This window comes from Bombina bombina, chromosome 2 (genome assembly GCF_027579735.1).
Source record: "Bombina bombina isolate aBomBom1 chromosome 2, aBomBom1.pri, whole genome shotgun sequence".
NCBI classification, from domain to species: Eukaryota; Metazoa; Chordata; class Amphibia; order Anura; family Bombinatoridae; genus Bombina; species Bombina bombina.
In genome coordinates, this window is record NC_069500.1 from 1,144,625,692 (window position 1) to 1,144,640,585 (window position 14,894).

Genomic DNA, 14,894 nt, shown 5'->3' on the forward strand with positions numbered 1-14,894 from the left:
GCTACAATATCTGTACAGGAATGGATATCATCTGGGGAGGACTAACCAAGGGGGAAGGATGGTTCACAGTCACAGGGAAGCAGATCTTCTTGCTCCTATATAGTGACAGCTCAGCTTTTGCTGGTGGCAAACAGCCAGAGGGTGCTGTTGAAATAGGGGACCCTTCCACAGGCATTGCCCAGGGGCCACAGCAGTCTAGTTACGCCCCTGTTCAGAACACATATTTCTCTTTGTTCTTCATTGTTACAGTTATGAGTATATTTTAATATAAGACAACAAAACCTGAATATAAGGCAATCTTTTTGAAAATGAATACAAGAAAAATAAACCTTCCAAGAACATGAAACAGTGATTACCGTACAGGACTGTTATATAGTTAATTGTATGAGCTGAGGCAATACACTATGCACTAAACACCTTGAGTAGGTAAAAACATTGTAGAAAATGTATTCGATATACATTAAAAGTCACATAGAGGAACAGACTCATGATTGTATGAAAGACAAGGACTGGGATTATGTAAACTGACGCGCGGTTGGCGCTTGTGCACAAGCTGCTTCACGCTGCACGGACGACAGAGTCTAAACTCCGAAGTGAAACATAAGCTAATCAATACCATACCACTAACTTTCTTTACTTATCTTTCTGAAAGGACAGCAACAATTAAACTAAAGGTCCAAACTCAACTCACTTTGCAGGACAGTTCCAAACTAGGTTTTTGGTCCTGCAGTTCTGTCATTTCTCTTTATGTCCATAAAACATTCCAAAACACCAAATTCTGACACAAGCACAGGAAGTCCAACCCCACTGCTCTGTAAAACCCATCCCATCCTTGCAACACAGAACCACACCCCCAAATCACACTATAGATTCCGATTGAATTCTGGTTGTATTCTGGTTAGTGACAATGTTGGAGGGATATATATTTCAATTTTTTTTTTCTTGTTCCCATGATATTCTGTGTTGAAGAGGTGCCTAGGTAGGCATCTGGAGCCCTACATGGCAGGGAATAGTGCTGCCCTCTAGTACTCTTGCAAATGGCTAACATTCTTGCAAAACTGCTGCACAGTGCCCCCCTGCTAACTTCGCCCTACACAGTGAAGTTTCCCTTTCCAGCAAGCTCCATTACTTTCTATAGGAGACATCTTGCCACTTGCAGGGGTTGCCCCTTTTTAAAGATAATTCCACACCAGCAGCCCCTGCAATTGTAGACGTGAAAAACCACGTCAGAACCAGCAAAGTTTAGATAATCGTCCCCTTAGAGTTGAGAGGGGCAACATAATGGAATGAAGATAAAGCTTAACACAAACAACAAATCATGTAGATCTACTTGTCCCATCCCTAAGCCTCAGAGGTCAGCAAGGAGTTCACGATTTGCCAATCATTTCCTAAGGAGATGTCAGCTAATGGATTGTCTACAACTTGCCCCTGTTGATTGCAGAAAATCCTGAAGAATAAACATCTAATAAGTATTTGCCTTCAATTACAATATATCAGTAGATATTTCTTGCTACTTACATGATAATGACCTAAAGGCATTAACATTTGTTTAAAATGACATCCAACAGCCTCTTCTGTGAAATCATCAATTGTAATGTTTCAAAAATGATGTTTGTATCATATAAAGTGGTCTATGAATTTGAAGTAAGACTTCCCTTTAACTAAACACTGGTACTTATTTAAGCATACTATAAGCATTACTGCACTAACCTTTCATGCAAACTGTGAAATTGTATATATATATATATATATATATATATATATATATATATATACACACACACACACACACACATATTGTGTGTACATATTCAAATTGCTTTCATAGAATTACTTTAAGAAGAGATGTAGTTTTAGTATTATTATTTAAACATATATATATATATAGTCTGCCAAAACTATTTTTCTTTTTAAATTTGTTTTTACGAGAATCTGCTGAGCAATGCTAAATGTTAGTCAAATAATTCCCACACACACATATTGTCTTGAGAATTTATATTCACTGTAGGTAAAGTATGTAGATCCAGGCTCAGATTTCTATTTGCAGGGGGGAACAGATCTTAAGCTCAGCAGGTGGAAGAGCCCTACAACAATAGATTAAATCAAGCGTAAAGAGGTATAGGGGCTAATGTGTAACTGCATCATTTGTATATCACCACTGAGCATATGAAATTGTTGATTTCTAACCTAAGAAACAAATAATAGCCTTGGCTATACTTTCTAGGTGGTTATAAAAATGTATTTTGTTGAATCTTATTATTGTATATTATTACTTATTCTTCTGTGCTTATGAAAAAGTAACAAAAACTTGTGCTAAATAGTGTGCAAAAAAGGTAAAAGGCAATGGAAGATGTTTACTACATACTGCAGTATTTATACTCATTGACTGACAAGAAAATTGAATATTGAAACGAAAATGTTAAATCAGCAAACAACATTTTGAACAAATTTTCAAAATGTCATAGTGAATCACAGCTTTACAAGTAGCTTTAACAAAAAATGCATAACTGTTATTAAAGTGACACTGAACCCAAATTGTTTTCTTTCGTGATTCAGATAGAACATGACATTTTAAGAAACTTTCTAATTTACTTGTATTATCAAATTTTCTTTATTCTCTTGGTATCTTTATATGAAATGCAAGAATGTAAGTTTAGATGCCGGCCCATTTTTGGTTGTCCTTGTTGATTGGTGGATAAATGTATCCACCAATAAAAAAATGCTGTCCAGAGTCCTGAACAAAAAAAGCTTAGATGCCTGCTTTTTCAAATAAAGATAGCAAGAGAACGAATAAAAATTGATAATAGGAGTAAATTATAAAGTTGCTTAAAATTGCATGCTCTATCTGAATCACAAAACTTGGTGCCCTAACAGTTAGTATACACTACGCAGGAGGTACAATAAAACAAAAAATAAGAAAAAGAGACATTGACAGCAGGTTGGGTCAGGATTACAGTGATGTTCACCCTAGAGAACAGTTTAAATATGATTAAAACTAAAAGATGTGTCAACTATTTTATTACTTTGCCTTACAAAATACATTTCTTTTTTTTTTTTTTTTTTCCATAATAGTTTTTATTTTATAAAGAATAAGTATTACATGAATGCAATTAGTATTGTTACATTGGTGTTGATAGTTTTTCAAAAGAAAAAGCAAAATGGAAAATACAGAACAACATAAAACAAAACAAAACAATACAAAATACACTGTGCTGTCCAAGGCATAAGTCTGTTCATATATCGTGTGAAATAGGTTTTTGCCCGCTGTCATTAGGTTCAAAAGCCTAGAGTTACCCATTATGACCTTATACTAAGTGGAACTAGTCTTTCTGAGTCTCTTAGGCCTTGCATGTGTGTTGGGGTCATGGAACCAGCTAGGGCTCCTGCTGGGGTGTACTACTTGTAACGACATTATTAGTTCCAGGGCTGAACCTCTCCCTCAAGTATTCCTCCCATTGTACTTTAATTTGTAGGTATCTATCTAGTTTACGCTGTTTAAGATAGTGAAATTCCTCTAGTGAGATGGAGTAGTTACATTCTTGTATCCATTGTGCAATTGTCGGGACATTCAGGCTTTTCCAGTTCCTTGCAATCAATAACTTAATACTATTACTAGCAATGTTAAATAGTTTGTTCTGCTCCACTGTGAGTTTTCTAGGGGTGACATGGAATAGCCAAAGAGTTGGGTCCATGGGTAAGTTTCTACCTAATAACCTTGAGGTCTCCCTCGTGATTTCTTCCCATACTGGTGTTATTTTAGAGCATTGCCACCAAACATGTGCCATGTGGCCTATGTCGGTTTGACATCTCCAGCATACGTCAGAGGACTTACTAAAATGTTTCTTACAGCGCGCTGGGGTTAAATACCACCTATGCAAAAGCTTCATATTTAATTCGAAAAGTTTACTAGATGTGGCCGATTTCCTAATCGCCGTAAAAATCTTAGACGCGTCTACATGAGAGAGCTGCACGTCTAGTTCATCTCCCCACTTGTCAATGAAATGTGGTGTGTAGCCTGGTGTTCTCTGTTTTAGTAATAAGTATATAATGGATAAGGTATGTCTAGTAGGGACCGTCTTATGGCATAAGGATTCGTAGGCTGTCAGAGGTCTCAGCATATTCCCCTTGTGTGGATGTCCTGATAGGTAATTATAGCACTGTAGGTGAAAAAAACTGTTTCTGAAGCAAGTAAAGCCTTTCTCTATTAGCGTGGCCCTATCATATAGCTGATTTTCGTTCCCCAGATGGCACATCACCACTACCCTATCCTGTTGTGTGTCACCTTTTACCATGATTAAATGTCCTGGTGGGAATTCCCTATTAGCAATAAAGGAAGTAAGTGGGGAGAATTTAGAGGAAATGTTGGGGAACTCTGCTATGGTGCTCTCCCAGGTCAACATGGTCTCCTGGACCGTATGAGTAAGAAAATTCTGCTTTGGTCCTGAGACTACCGGTGTCCAACATTGTGTACCTAGGTGCAAGCTACCTGCTATGTCATGTTCAAGACGTACCCACAGTTTGGTTTTAAAATTAGTGAACCAATCCACTATCCTCTGTAGATGTGTGGCCCTCCAGTAATCTACTAAATCTGGAACTCCTAGTCCCCCATTATCAACCGTCTGACACATGTCCATTCTATTTATCCTCGCGTGCCGCTTATTCCATATGAATTCAAAAAATTTTATTTGTAGGGATGTAAGGTATGTCCGGGGGAGGGCTATGGGTAGTGTTTGTAATATGTACAAAATTTTTGGGAATATGCTCATTTTAAACGCGCTAATCCTACCTGTCCACGTCAATGATTTTCTCCGCCAGGAGGAGAGAGTGGCTATAACGAGTGTTTGCAGAGGTATAAAATTGGCTTCAAAAATCTCCTGGACCGTAGGGGTCAGGTATATCTCTAAGTATTTTAGTTTACGGTTTTGCCACCTAAATGGGCATATCTGTCGTATGGGTGGTAATTCATCTGTCAGTATATTAATGTTTATTATCTCAGATTTGGTCTGATTTACAAGAAAGTTGGAGATTTTCCCAAAGTCGTCAAGTTGATGTAGTAAATTTGGAATGGAAGTGGTCGGTTTTGTCAGAAAAAAAAGCACGTCATCAGCGTAAAGTAGAAGTTTATGGTGATGATCTTTTACTTGTACACCTGTAATGTCAGCTATGGACCTGATTTTAAGGGCTAGTATCTCAATCACACAAGCAAATAAGAGCGGGGATAAGGGGCAACCCTGTCTAGTCCCGTTAGCTATCCCAAAGGTGGCCGAAAGAGTGCCATTGACACGGACTTTAGCCACTGGGGCTGAGTACATAGCAAACACTCTATTTACAAAGGGCTCACCCAGGCCCATCCTCAGCAAAACCACACGAAGGAAACCCCAACTGACCCGGTCGAACGCCTTCTCAGCATCTGTGGATAGTATAACTGTGGGGATAGAGTGGTTATTCACATAATCGATTAGGTCTAATGCCCTCACAGTGTTGTCTTTTGCTTCTCTTGTAGGGATAAAGCCCACCTGATCTGCATGTATTAAGTCTGGGAGAAAGGCGTTCAACCGGGTAGCCAACAGCTTAGCATATATTTTAATGTCAGTATTCAACAAAGATATCGGCCTATAGCTTTCGACCCTCGAGTGGTCCTTACCTTCTTTGGGGATCAGTGAGATGTGTGCCATCAAAGAACTACTAAGGAAGGGACTGGTGTGGGAGATAGAGTTAAACAGTGACAACAGATGCGGTGCTAATATATTGCTATATTTTTTATAGTAATAATTGGTGAAGCCATCGGGGCCTGGGGCTTTTCCCAGTGGTAAATCTTTCAAGACTAAGAGGAGTTCCTCTATTTTAAAGGGGGAATTGAGGGCCTCTTCCTGGGCCTGTGTGATAGTGGGTATGGGTAAATCCCGAAGGAAGGATTCTATTAGAGCTGCTTGAGTTAAGTCTGTTTGGGAGGCCTGTGGGAGGTTATATAGGGATTCGTAATATATGCGGAATGCTTCAGATATATCGGTGGTGGAATGTGCCCTGTCTGCACCTGGTCTATCAATGGATAAGATATAGGACCTATTTGTTCGTCTTTTCAGTTTGCGTGCTAGTAGTCTGCTGCATCTATTGTCGCTAGCATAATGATTTTGCTGCAGTTTGAGTGCAAGTTGTTTACAGTCTCTATCTAACAGTGTGTTGACTTTTTCTCTGAGTGTTTGAAGTTCTTTTTTTAGATTTTCGTCTGATGGTGTGAGTTTAAGTTTCTCCTCCACCATTGTGATGGCAGACAATGTGTCCTGGAGTGTTATACGTTTTTGTTTATTGTGGTGGGACTGCATACTAATAAGATCCCCCTTAATTGTGCTCTTGTGTGCCTCCCAAATAATTCTAAAGTCTGCTATAGAGGATATATTAAGATCAAAATATTTCTGCAGTCGGGACTCTACTTTATCCATATAGAGTGGATGGTCTAGCAAGTCATTATTCAGTTTCCATACGAACATGGAGTGGGGGGCAGACGGCCATTCAATTGCGCAGCTCACCATAGAGTGATGAGTCCAGCCCGTAGGGGATATCACTGAACTAGATGCCAGTGATAGGCAAGAAACATCAAGAAATATATAATCAATGCGGGAGAAGCGGGAGTGGGGAAAAGAAAAAAATGTGTATTGTCGGTCAGTCATGTGATGTATTCTCCAGACATCTTGTATCGCTAAATCCCTGATGTGCTGTTTGACTTTGTATAGGACCCTGTTAGGAGTGGAAGACAGGCCTGTTGAGGTATCTAGATCAGTATTGAGTGACACATTGAAATCCCCTCCCATTATCAGTAAGCCCTTTTCTAGTAGGGTATCAGACAAACGTTTAAATAAGTGGTCCTGTCGGACATTGGGAGCGTATACACACGCTAGTGTGACAATTGTGTTATAAAGTTTGCCGACCAATATTAAGTACCTACCCTCACGATCTCTTATTAAATGGAACAAAGTAAAGGGGATGCCTTTTCTGATCAAGATTCCCACCCCGTTAGTTTTAGTGTGATTAGACGCGTAGAATGACTCTCCAAATTTATATTTAAAGGTCTTGGGTTCTTTCTTGTGTATGAAATGGGTCTCCTGTATTAAGATTATATCCCCTCTATTGTCCCTAATGTCCCTAAGGGCTATGCTTCTCTTATTTGGGGAGTTAAGGCCTTTGGCGTTGATTGTAATTATATTCAGCACATTATTATTAGGAGTCATAGAGTGTCATTGTAAGGATAAGAAAATCGGCTTGCGCAGGATTCAGAATTATTCACCTTTACGCATAACATCACATCTAGCATCCTATATGAGATATAGTGTGTTGACAGATGGGCATCCATGAGTGTAAAAGCGAACCAGTGAGCACAGTGCATTACATGAAAATAAACAACAAGAAGAATAACATATTCAAAAAAAACAGTAACTATAAATATTAACAAGAACATTGTAGGAGGAGAATGGGGATAGTCTCCTCATTAAACTTACTACAGTAAGAAAATAAGGGTCGGCCGGTTACTCTGACCTAGATAATTGTAAAGATATTAAGTGGCCACCTTTAAAGTTAAATTAAATTAAATTGTGCCCCCATGACTAAACTCGTTTATGAACAACGTATATTACGTGAACCATGTAACTCAACAGGAGAAAAAAAAAAGCAAAGAGATAAAAAAAAAAGTCAATTTATCCAAAAAATTGTATAAGCACTCATGTGCCTTCCGCAGACTCTATAGACCATCCACATTTCAATGAGTGCCCTTAGGTAGGGCTTATTCTCCTCAATGGAGACAAAGTGTAAGCGTCTCATATCCTATTAAATAGAAAGAGAAATATATAACAATGTTAACAGTAGGAGTTTGGAGCGATCTCACCCAACCAAGGAAGCTGGAAGCAGAATAAGTCTCTCGCCTTTACTTCATGTTTTCGGGCTAGTCTTCTTTTTCTTGTGTTTCACCCTGTGCCATTGTGTCTCAGGCATTTGATGCAGCTTTGAGGCGAAAACCTCAGGTGGGCTCTCTGGTGTGTGTGGCGGCTGTATAGACAAACCCAGTCCTTTTGAGAAGGAGTCTAGGTCCTGTGGCCCTTTGTATATATGGGTGTGCCCTTCATTGACCACAACTAAGCTGAAGGGGAATCCCCAACGGTATTTAATGTTCTTTTCTTGTAGCACAGTGGTGATAAATCGAACATCTCTCCTGCGTTGTAAAGTACTTGAGCAGAGGTCAGGGTAGATTTGAAGTGAATGATCCAAGTAGGAAATGTTTCTTGCTTGTCTCGCTTTGGACCAGATTTCTTCTCTGTCGGTGAACCTTAAAAAATTGAAAATCACATCTCTGGGGGGAGCGCCCGTGGGTGGGGGGGGTCGTAAAGCACGATGAACTCTTTCCAGCTCCATGTCTGGGGTTTCTGATGTCCCCAAAAGTTGTTGAAATAAGTTCTGTAGGTATTCTCTGAGCTCAGAGCTCTTTATTGATTCCGGGATACCCCGCACCCTTAGATTGGACCTCCTACTTCGATTTTCTAGGTCCTCGATTTTATCTTGTAATGTCTCTATCTGTGAGGCTTGGACATTTGCATGGGTTTCAAGGGATCCTATCATTTCACTAATCGTATTTTGTGTGTCCTCTACTTCCTCCACCCTATCTCCCAAGTTGTTAATGTCCTTTCTCATGGACGTCAATTCTGTTGTTATCGGGGACTTTAAGGACGCAAAATCCTCTTTTGATGGCAGATTGGCTATGTCCTGTTTTAATTGGGTTATGTACGCAGCAGGTGCCTGCGCCTCTACTGTGTTATTTAACTCCATGTGGGTTTCAGTTGGTGTAGTTTGAGAAGCAGGGTCCGGTAGCTGGAAAAACGTGCTCACTGAGATAGGTGCTGCAGCTTGAGTTTTATTGAGCTTATCTCCTTTAGTTAAGCGTCTGGCTGCCATATTTTGTTAAAGGGTTAATAATGACATACAGCTGTGTCACAGGTCGTTTTGCATAAGCAGCGTGATGTAGGAAAAAATAGAATGAGCGTGTGGGATAATCTGTTAATGATGTCAACATATGTTCCAGCCCCTACTCATGTTATTCAACTGTCAAGTTTCAGCGTTTTGTGTATACTGTGGCCCACGTAAAGCACATCCTCTTGACAACCAAAAGATAAGATCTAGCTGAGCCCCTGCAACTCCCTTCTGTGCGCGGGCATTTGGTTTTGTGGAGATTGCTGACGCTGCACCTTGTATGTGTTGCGACCCCGGCAGGGTTAATAATTAATGTTGGAGGCTTGTGGTCAGACCATGGAGCCCTTTAGTTTTATGCCCACCATGTATAGCTTACCCCAGTTCATGGGAGTCCGGTCGGTGGCTGCTTAGTGGAGACGCATGGTCTGTACACGGGCTGATCCAAGATGGCGACGGTCTTTCCAGTGCGGGATAAAATTAGTTAGCAAAGTCTCTTAGCAGGTTCAAAGTGTCAACATTCTTGTCCGGGGAGTATTCCCACTCTATCATGTTCACATAGGGCACTTTTGGAGCAGCTGGGTGGCGTATAAAAGTCTCTATGTCCTTTCTCCAACACGGAGCTTAATCACCCTGCGGCCATTTGCCTGCACGGCCGAGCTCCGCCCCCCCTACAAAATACATTTCTATTTGTTTGAATGTTTTACAGTACAAACTAGAATTCTGGTACCGTTAATTAAAAAATAAAATAAAGCTGCAGTATGTTTTATTAATATAGTTAGTTGCTATTATAACATATTAGTCAGGTCAGATACATAAAAGGTATACAAATGCATTACTAATATTAAAGAGCTAGTAAAGGCTAAATGTATTCAAAGTTTCATGATTCCCACAGAGCATGGAATTTCAAACAACTTTCAATAATTCTATCGTATAATTTGCTTTTTTTCTCTTGATATCCTTTCTGGGAAATCATATGTATGTAGTCTCAGGAGCAGCAATGCACTGCTAGGTTCTAGCTGGTGGCTGTACATATATGCATATTGTCATTGGCTAGCTCCCAATAGTGCACTACTGCTCCTTCAACAAAGGATACCAAGAGTATGAAGCAAATTTGAGAGAAGAGAAGTAATTTGGAAAGTTGTTTGCACCATCTAAATCATTAAAGGGACAATAAAGTTAAAATTAAACTTTTATGATACAGATAGAACATGCAGTTAAAAAAAAGTTTAAATGTAACCTCTATTATCAAATTTGTTTTGTTCTGGTACACTTTGTTGAAAAACATAGCTAGGTATGTACAGAAGCATCAATGCACTACTGGGAGCTAGCTGCTGATTGGTGGCTGCACATATATACATGTAGCCACACTGCGGTTAGAACTTCAAAGTTAATTTAATCTTATAAAAATATTTGGTTTGCCTATTAGCTGGCAAAGTTCTGTTTCTCGGATGAATTACCTCATGTCACAGTGTATTCAGCTAGCTCCCAGTGGCTTATCCTCTTAAAAAGTCTACCTATGAGCAGAGGAAATACGTCAAGGGAGCACAGAGAGATAGCGTAGTTCTGAGCTGAGTATCCCAGGACTAGAAGGAACAGGTCAATAACGGACCTTCTTGGAACCAGCTTGGCAAAAGGAAATTGTGCTGTACATGGAAACTGAACAGGACTGGTTGTACCATACTTCCTCATGTTGAGTTTCTATGTAGCCGTGTTCATTTTAATTTTATCTAGTAAGTGCATTTGCATTGATTTATAGACAAGGTTAATAAACAGTGAGCCTTGGATGCGCTTGTTCTTTTACTTTTGTAGTGTTGCTCCCAGTACTTTATTGCTTTTCCTTCAACATTTAAAGAAATATTTTGAGTTTAAAGTCCCTTTAAGGTAAACACAATGTTTTTACAGGATAAACTCTAGATGACTGTAAATAGGTGCCAGGGGGCCGATTGATGAAACTGCAAGCGGACATGATACGATGTAGCCTATCATGTCCGCCGCACATCAATAAATGCCGACAGCATACGCTGTTGGCATTTATCCTTGCCCAAGCAGTTCTTGTGAACTGCTTGTGCAATGCTGCCCCCTGCAGATTTGTGGCCAATCAGCCGCTAGCAGGGGTTGTCAATCAGCCCGATCGTATAGGATTGATGTCCGGAACCTCAGAGCGGGCGGACAAGTTATGGAGCAGTAGTCTTTAGACCGCTGCTTCATAACTGCTGTTTTCGGTGAGCTTGATAATTCAGCCCCCATTGAGTGAAGAACCAGCTCACTAGGGGAAAGTAATGTGTGTAGGGCTACTATCAAAAGGAATTGTAACTAAAGGTAATTCATCCGAGAAAAAGAACTTTGCCAGCTAATAGACAAACCAAATATTTTTATAAGATTAAATTAACTTTGAAGTTCTAACCCCAGTGTGGCTACATGTTTTATATATTATGTTTGTATTAAATAAAATAAAAAAACATAACCAGTACATCTTTATAATTTCTATTATGTTTATTTAATACTTTTCTATTATTATAATCATTTGAACTTGGGAAAAAAACAGAAATGAAAACATATTTTGTTTTTATTAGAAACTTAAAAGAAATTTAAGTTGGATATCTACAGTGTTTTTGTTTAATTTGTTTTCATTTTTAATTGTTTTTATTTCAGAAAAAAATGAACATATATATTATTTTTACCTTAAAGACAGAAACTGAAACACACACACACACAAACATGCACACACAAACATGCACACCCACACATACATACAAACATACACACACAAACATACTAACATACACACACTGTCACATACAGTACATACAAACATATACAAACATAGACACACAAACATACACACACACAAACATACACACACACAAATACACACATACGTACACACACAAACATACACACACACATAGATACACACACACAAATACACACACACACATAGACACACACGTAAACATACACACACATAAACATACACACACACAAACATACACACACACAAACATACACACACACATAGACACACACGTAAACATACACACACGTAAACATACACACACACAAACATACACACACACAAACATAGACACACACACACATAGACACACACGTAAACATACACACACACAAACATACACACACAGAAACATAGACACACACACATAGACACACACGTAAACATACACACACAAACATACACACACACAAATACACACATACGTACACACACAAACATACACACACAAACATAGACACACGTAAACATACACACAGACAAACATACACACACATAGACACACACGTAGACATACACACACATATTGTCACATCCTATTAATCTCATCACTTTTTTTTATAAAAAAAACTACTTTTTATTAATTATGTAATAAATAGAAGTTTACTACCTAGTAATAAAACACCTGCATCTCTGGTGCTGGACAGTGGTAAGACCCACATGGAAAACATTTGAACATGCCCTTTTTTGATGCATGCAAAAAGAGCTGCATTACTTGAAAAGACATGATTCAGACAGCAGACTATACCAATAAAGTGTGGAATTTTAGAACTTGATTGGAAGTGAAGGCAAAGTGTAAGCTTTGTGCCATGATACTGCATGGAGTGCAAGCACTGTGTACTGTTACTGTCAGTAAGTAGTGTTTTATCTCTGAAGGTATCTATGGACTTGTACAATAGTGTGCAAAAAATGCTGTTATAGTGCCACACATTTAAAATCCAAATAAGTAAGGCCAGATGTTGAAGTAGCAGATGGAGATGCTATATCTTGCAGTGAAACAATCATCACTATTCTGAAAGCTTGAATCTTTGTCTCTCCCTGCACCCTCCCCATACCCCAGGTGCCTCTGAAGGATGCAGTGATCAGAGCTGCTGTGATGTTTGTACTCTTAAATCTTTACATGACAGGATATAAACATTGCTTAAATCTTCAGCTCTATTGAAACATTTAGGATTGCCAGTGTCCAGTATTCAAACGAACAGTCCAGTATTTTAGCAGGCTGTCCAGTAAAATCTTCACAAAAATACTGCACAATTAAATGTCCTGTCCCCACCTTAGTCCCTGAGTGTTAGCCAAATGTAAAAGGCCTCCTATGCCTTAATACATTACAAATATGGATCATGAAGAAGGTAGGGGCAGTCAAGGAGGTAAAATTACTTCTGTGTGTGTGAGAGTGTGTGTGTATATGTGTGTCAGTGTGTATAAGAGTGTATGTGTTTGTTTGTATAAGAGTGTGTGTGTGAGAGAGAGTATGTGTGTGTGTGAGAGAGTGTGTGTGTGATTGTGTGAGTATATATGTGTTTGTCAGTGTGTGTATAAGTGTGTGTGTGTGATAGAGAGTATGTGTGTGTGAGTGTGTGTGTATATGTGTGTGTCTGTGTGTATAAGAGTGTGTGTGTGAGAGAGAGAGAGAGAGAGAGAGAGAGAGTATGGGCTCGATTTATTAAAGCTGAGGTGGACAGGGGCGCATATACGTGCCCCTGTACGCCTCAGCTCGCCTCTGGTGGGGCGAATTTCCCCGGAGGAGATTACCATTGCAAACAAGCGCTATTTTGCGCTGACGTGCAATCCCGCCCCCTGCCCGCGCACAGCCAATCACGCGCGGGCAGGAGCTGTCAATCTCCTCAGACGGACTAGACCGCAGAGATTGAATTTCGCCACCTTAGAGGTGGCAAAGAGGTTAGGAGAGCAGCGGTCTGATGACCGTTGCTTGTTAAATACGGCGAGCAGGTTCTTGTGAGAACGTGCAGTTGTAAAGCCTTTGATAAATTGAGCCCTCAGTGTGTGAGTGTGTTACTGGCAGCCAAAGAGGTAAATATTATTGATTTGTATGTCACTGACAGCCTAGGGGTAAAATGACTGCTCAGTTTTGAAAACTATACATAATGGTATCAGGAGTGGGGGCTAAAGTAGAGCTCTTGGCGAGGGCATTGTGTCACCCCACTTACCATTGTGCCCAGTCACCGACAGATTGTCCAGTATTTTTGTGGAGGACACCTGGCAGCCCTAGCAACAATAGTCAGATCCAAACTGTGACAAGTTTTGCAGAACTGTCAAATGCTGAGAGTTCTATTTAACATAAGCCTCCCACAGTCTTCCCTACTTTAGGCACATTTTTAAGAAAAGATCACCCTAGCCCCACTCAGGAATGACAAACATCCACTCCCTACACATATAACCAAGCGCCTGGACCAATCAGACTCTACCTTGGCACTACCCAACTCAGGGCCAGATAACAAGTTGAGCGCTATGTATCGCTCCAGCTTGCACGCTAACGCCACTAGTTTTTTTCACTTGTGCTCTAACCCGACGAAGTTAAAATATTGCGACCGCAATAATGTATTCCGCCATAGAAGTTAATTGAGTATGTTAAATTAAATTGTGCTCAAGTGATCGCATTTAATACGTGCTCTTCTTCTGACATGTGATAAACCCAATATTGCTTGCGCACAACAGTTATAGTGCCACTTGTAATCTAGCCCTCAGTGTCATGTTCATTATTATTAATTAGTCTGTTTTTTGCACTGTTGCCATTTATAGCATAATATTGTAAAAGGTTAGCTAAGAAAATATGTAAACATAGATTTAAACAAAATGTAGGATCAAATTTTGATGGTGGATATTTTAAAATATAATACATTTTCACATTGCTGCTCACCTTGTGTAAACTAACACCCTCTGGTATTTTTCAACGTTTCAAGTGTTATCCACAAATGAAAAAAAAATATTTATGTTTCTCAAAGAAAAAATCTAAAATTCAGATTTAAAGGGATATGAAGCCCAAATTGTTTTCTTTCATGATTCAGATAGAGCACGCAATTTTAAGCAACTTTCTAATTTACTCCTATTATCAATTTTTCTTTGTTCTCTTTGTATCAATATATGATAAGCAGGAATGTATGCTTAGTAGCGCTTGCTGATTGGTGGC

General features: G+C 39.4%; 1 protein-coding gene across 2 annotated transcripts in view; it reads left to right on the top strand.

Annotated features, from left to right (window-relative positions):
* PALLD (palladin, cytoskeletal associated protein) overlaps positions 1-14,894 on the top strand; it is a 641,289-nt gene that overhangs the window by 236,189 nt on the left and 390,206 nt on the right. The gene's annotated exons all lie outside the window — the stretch shown is intronic.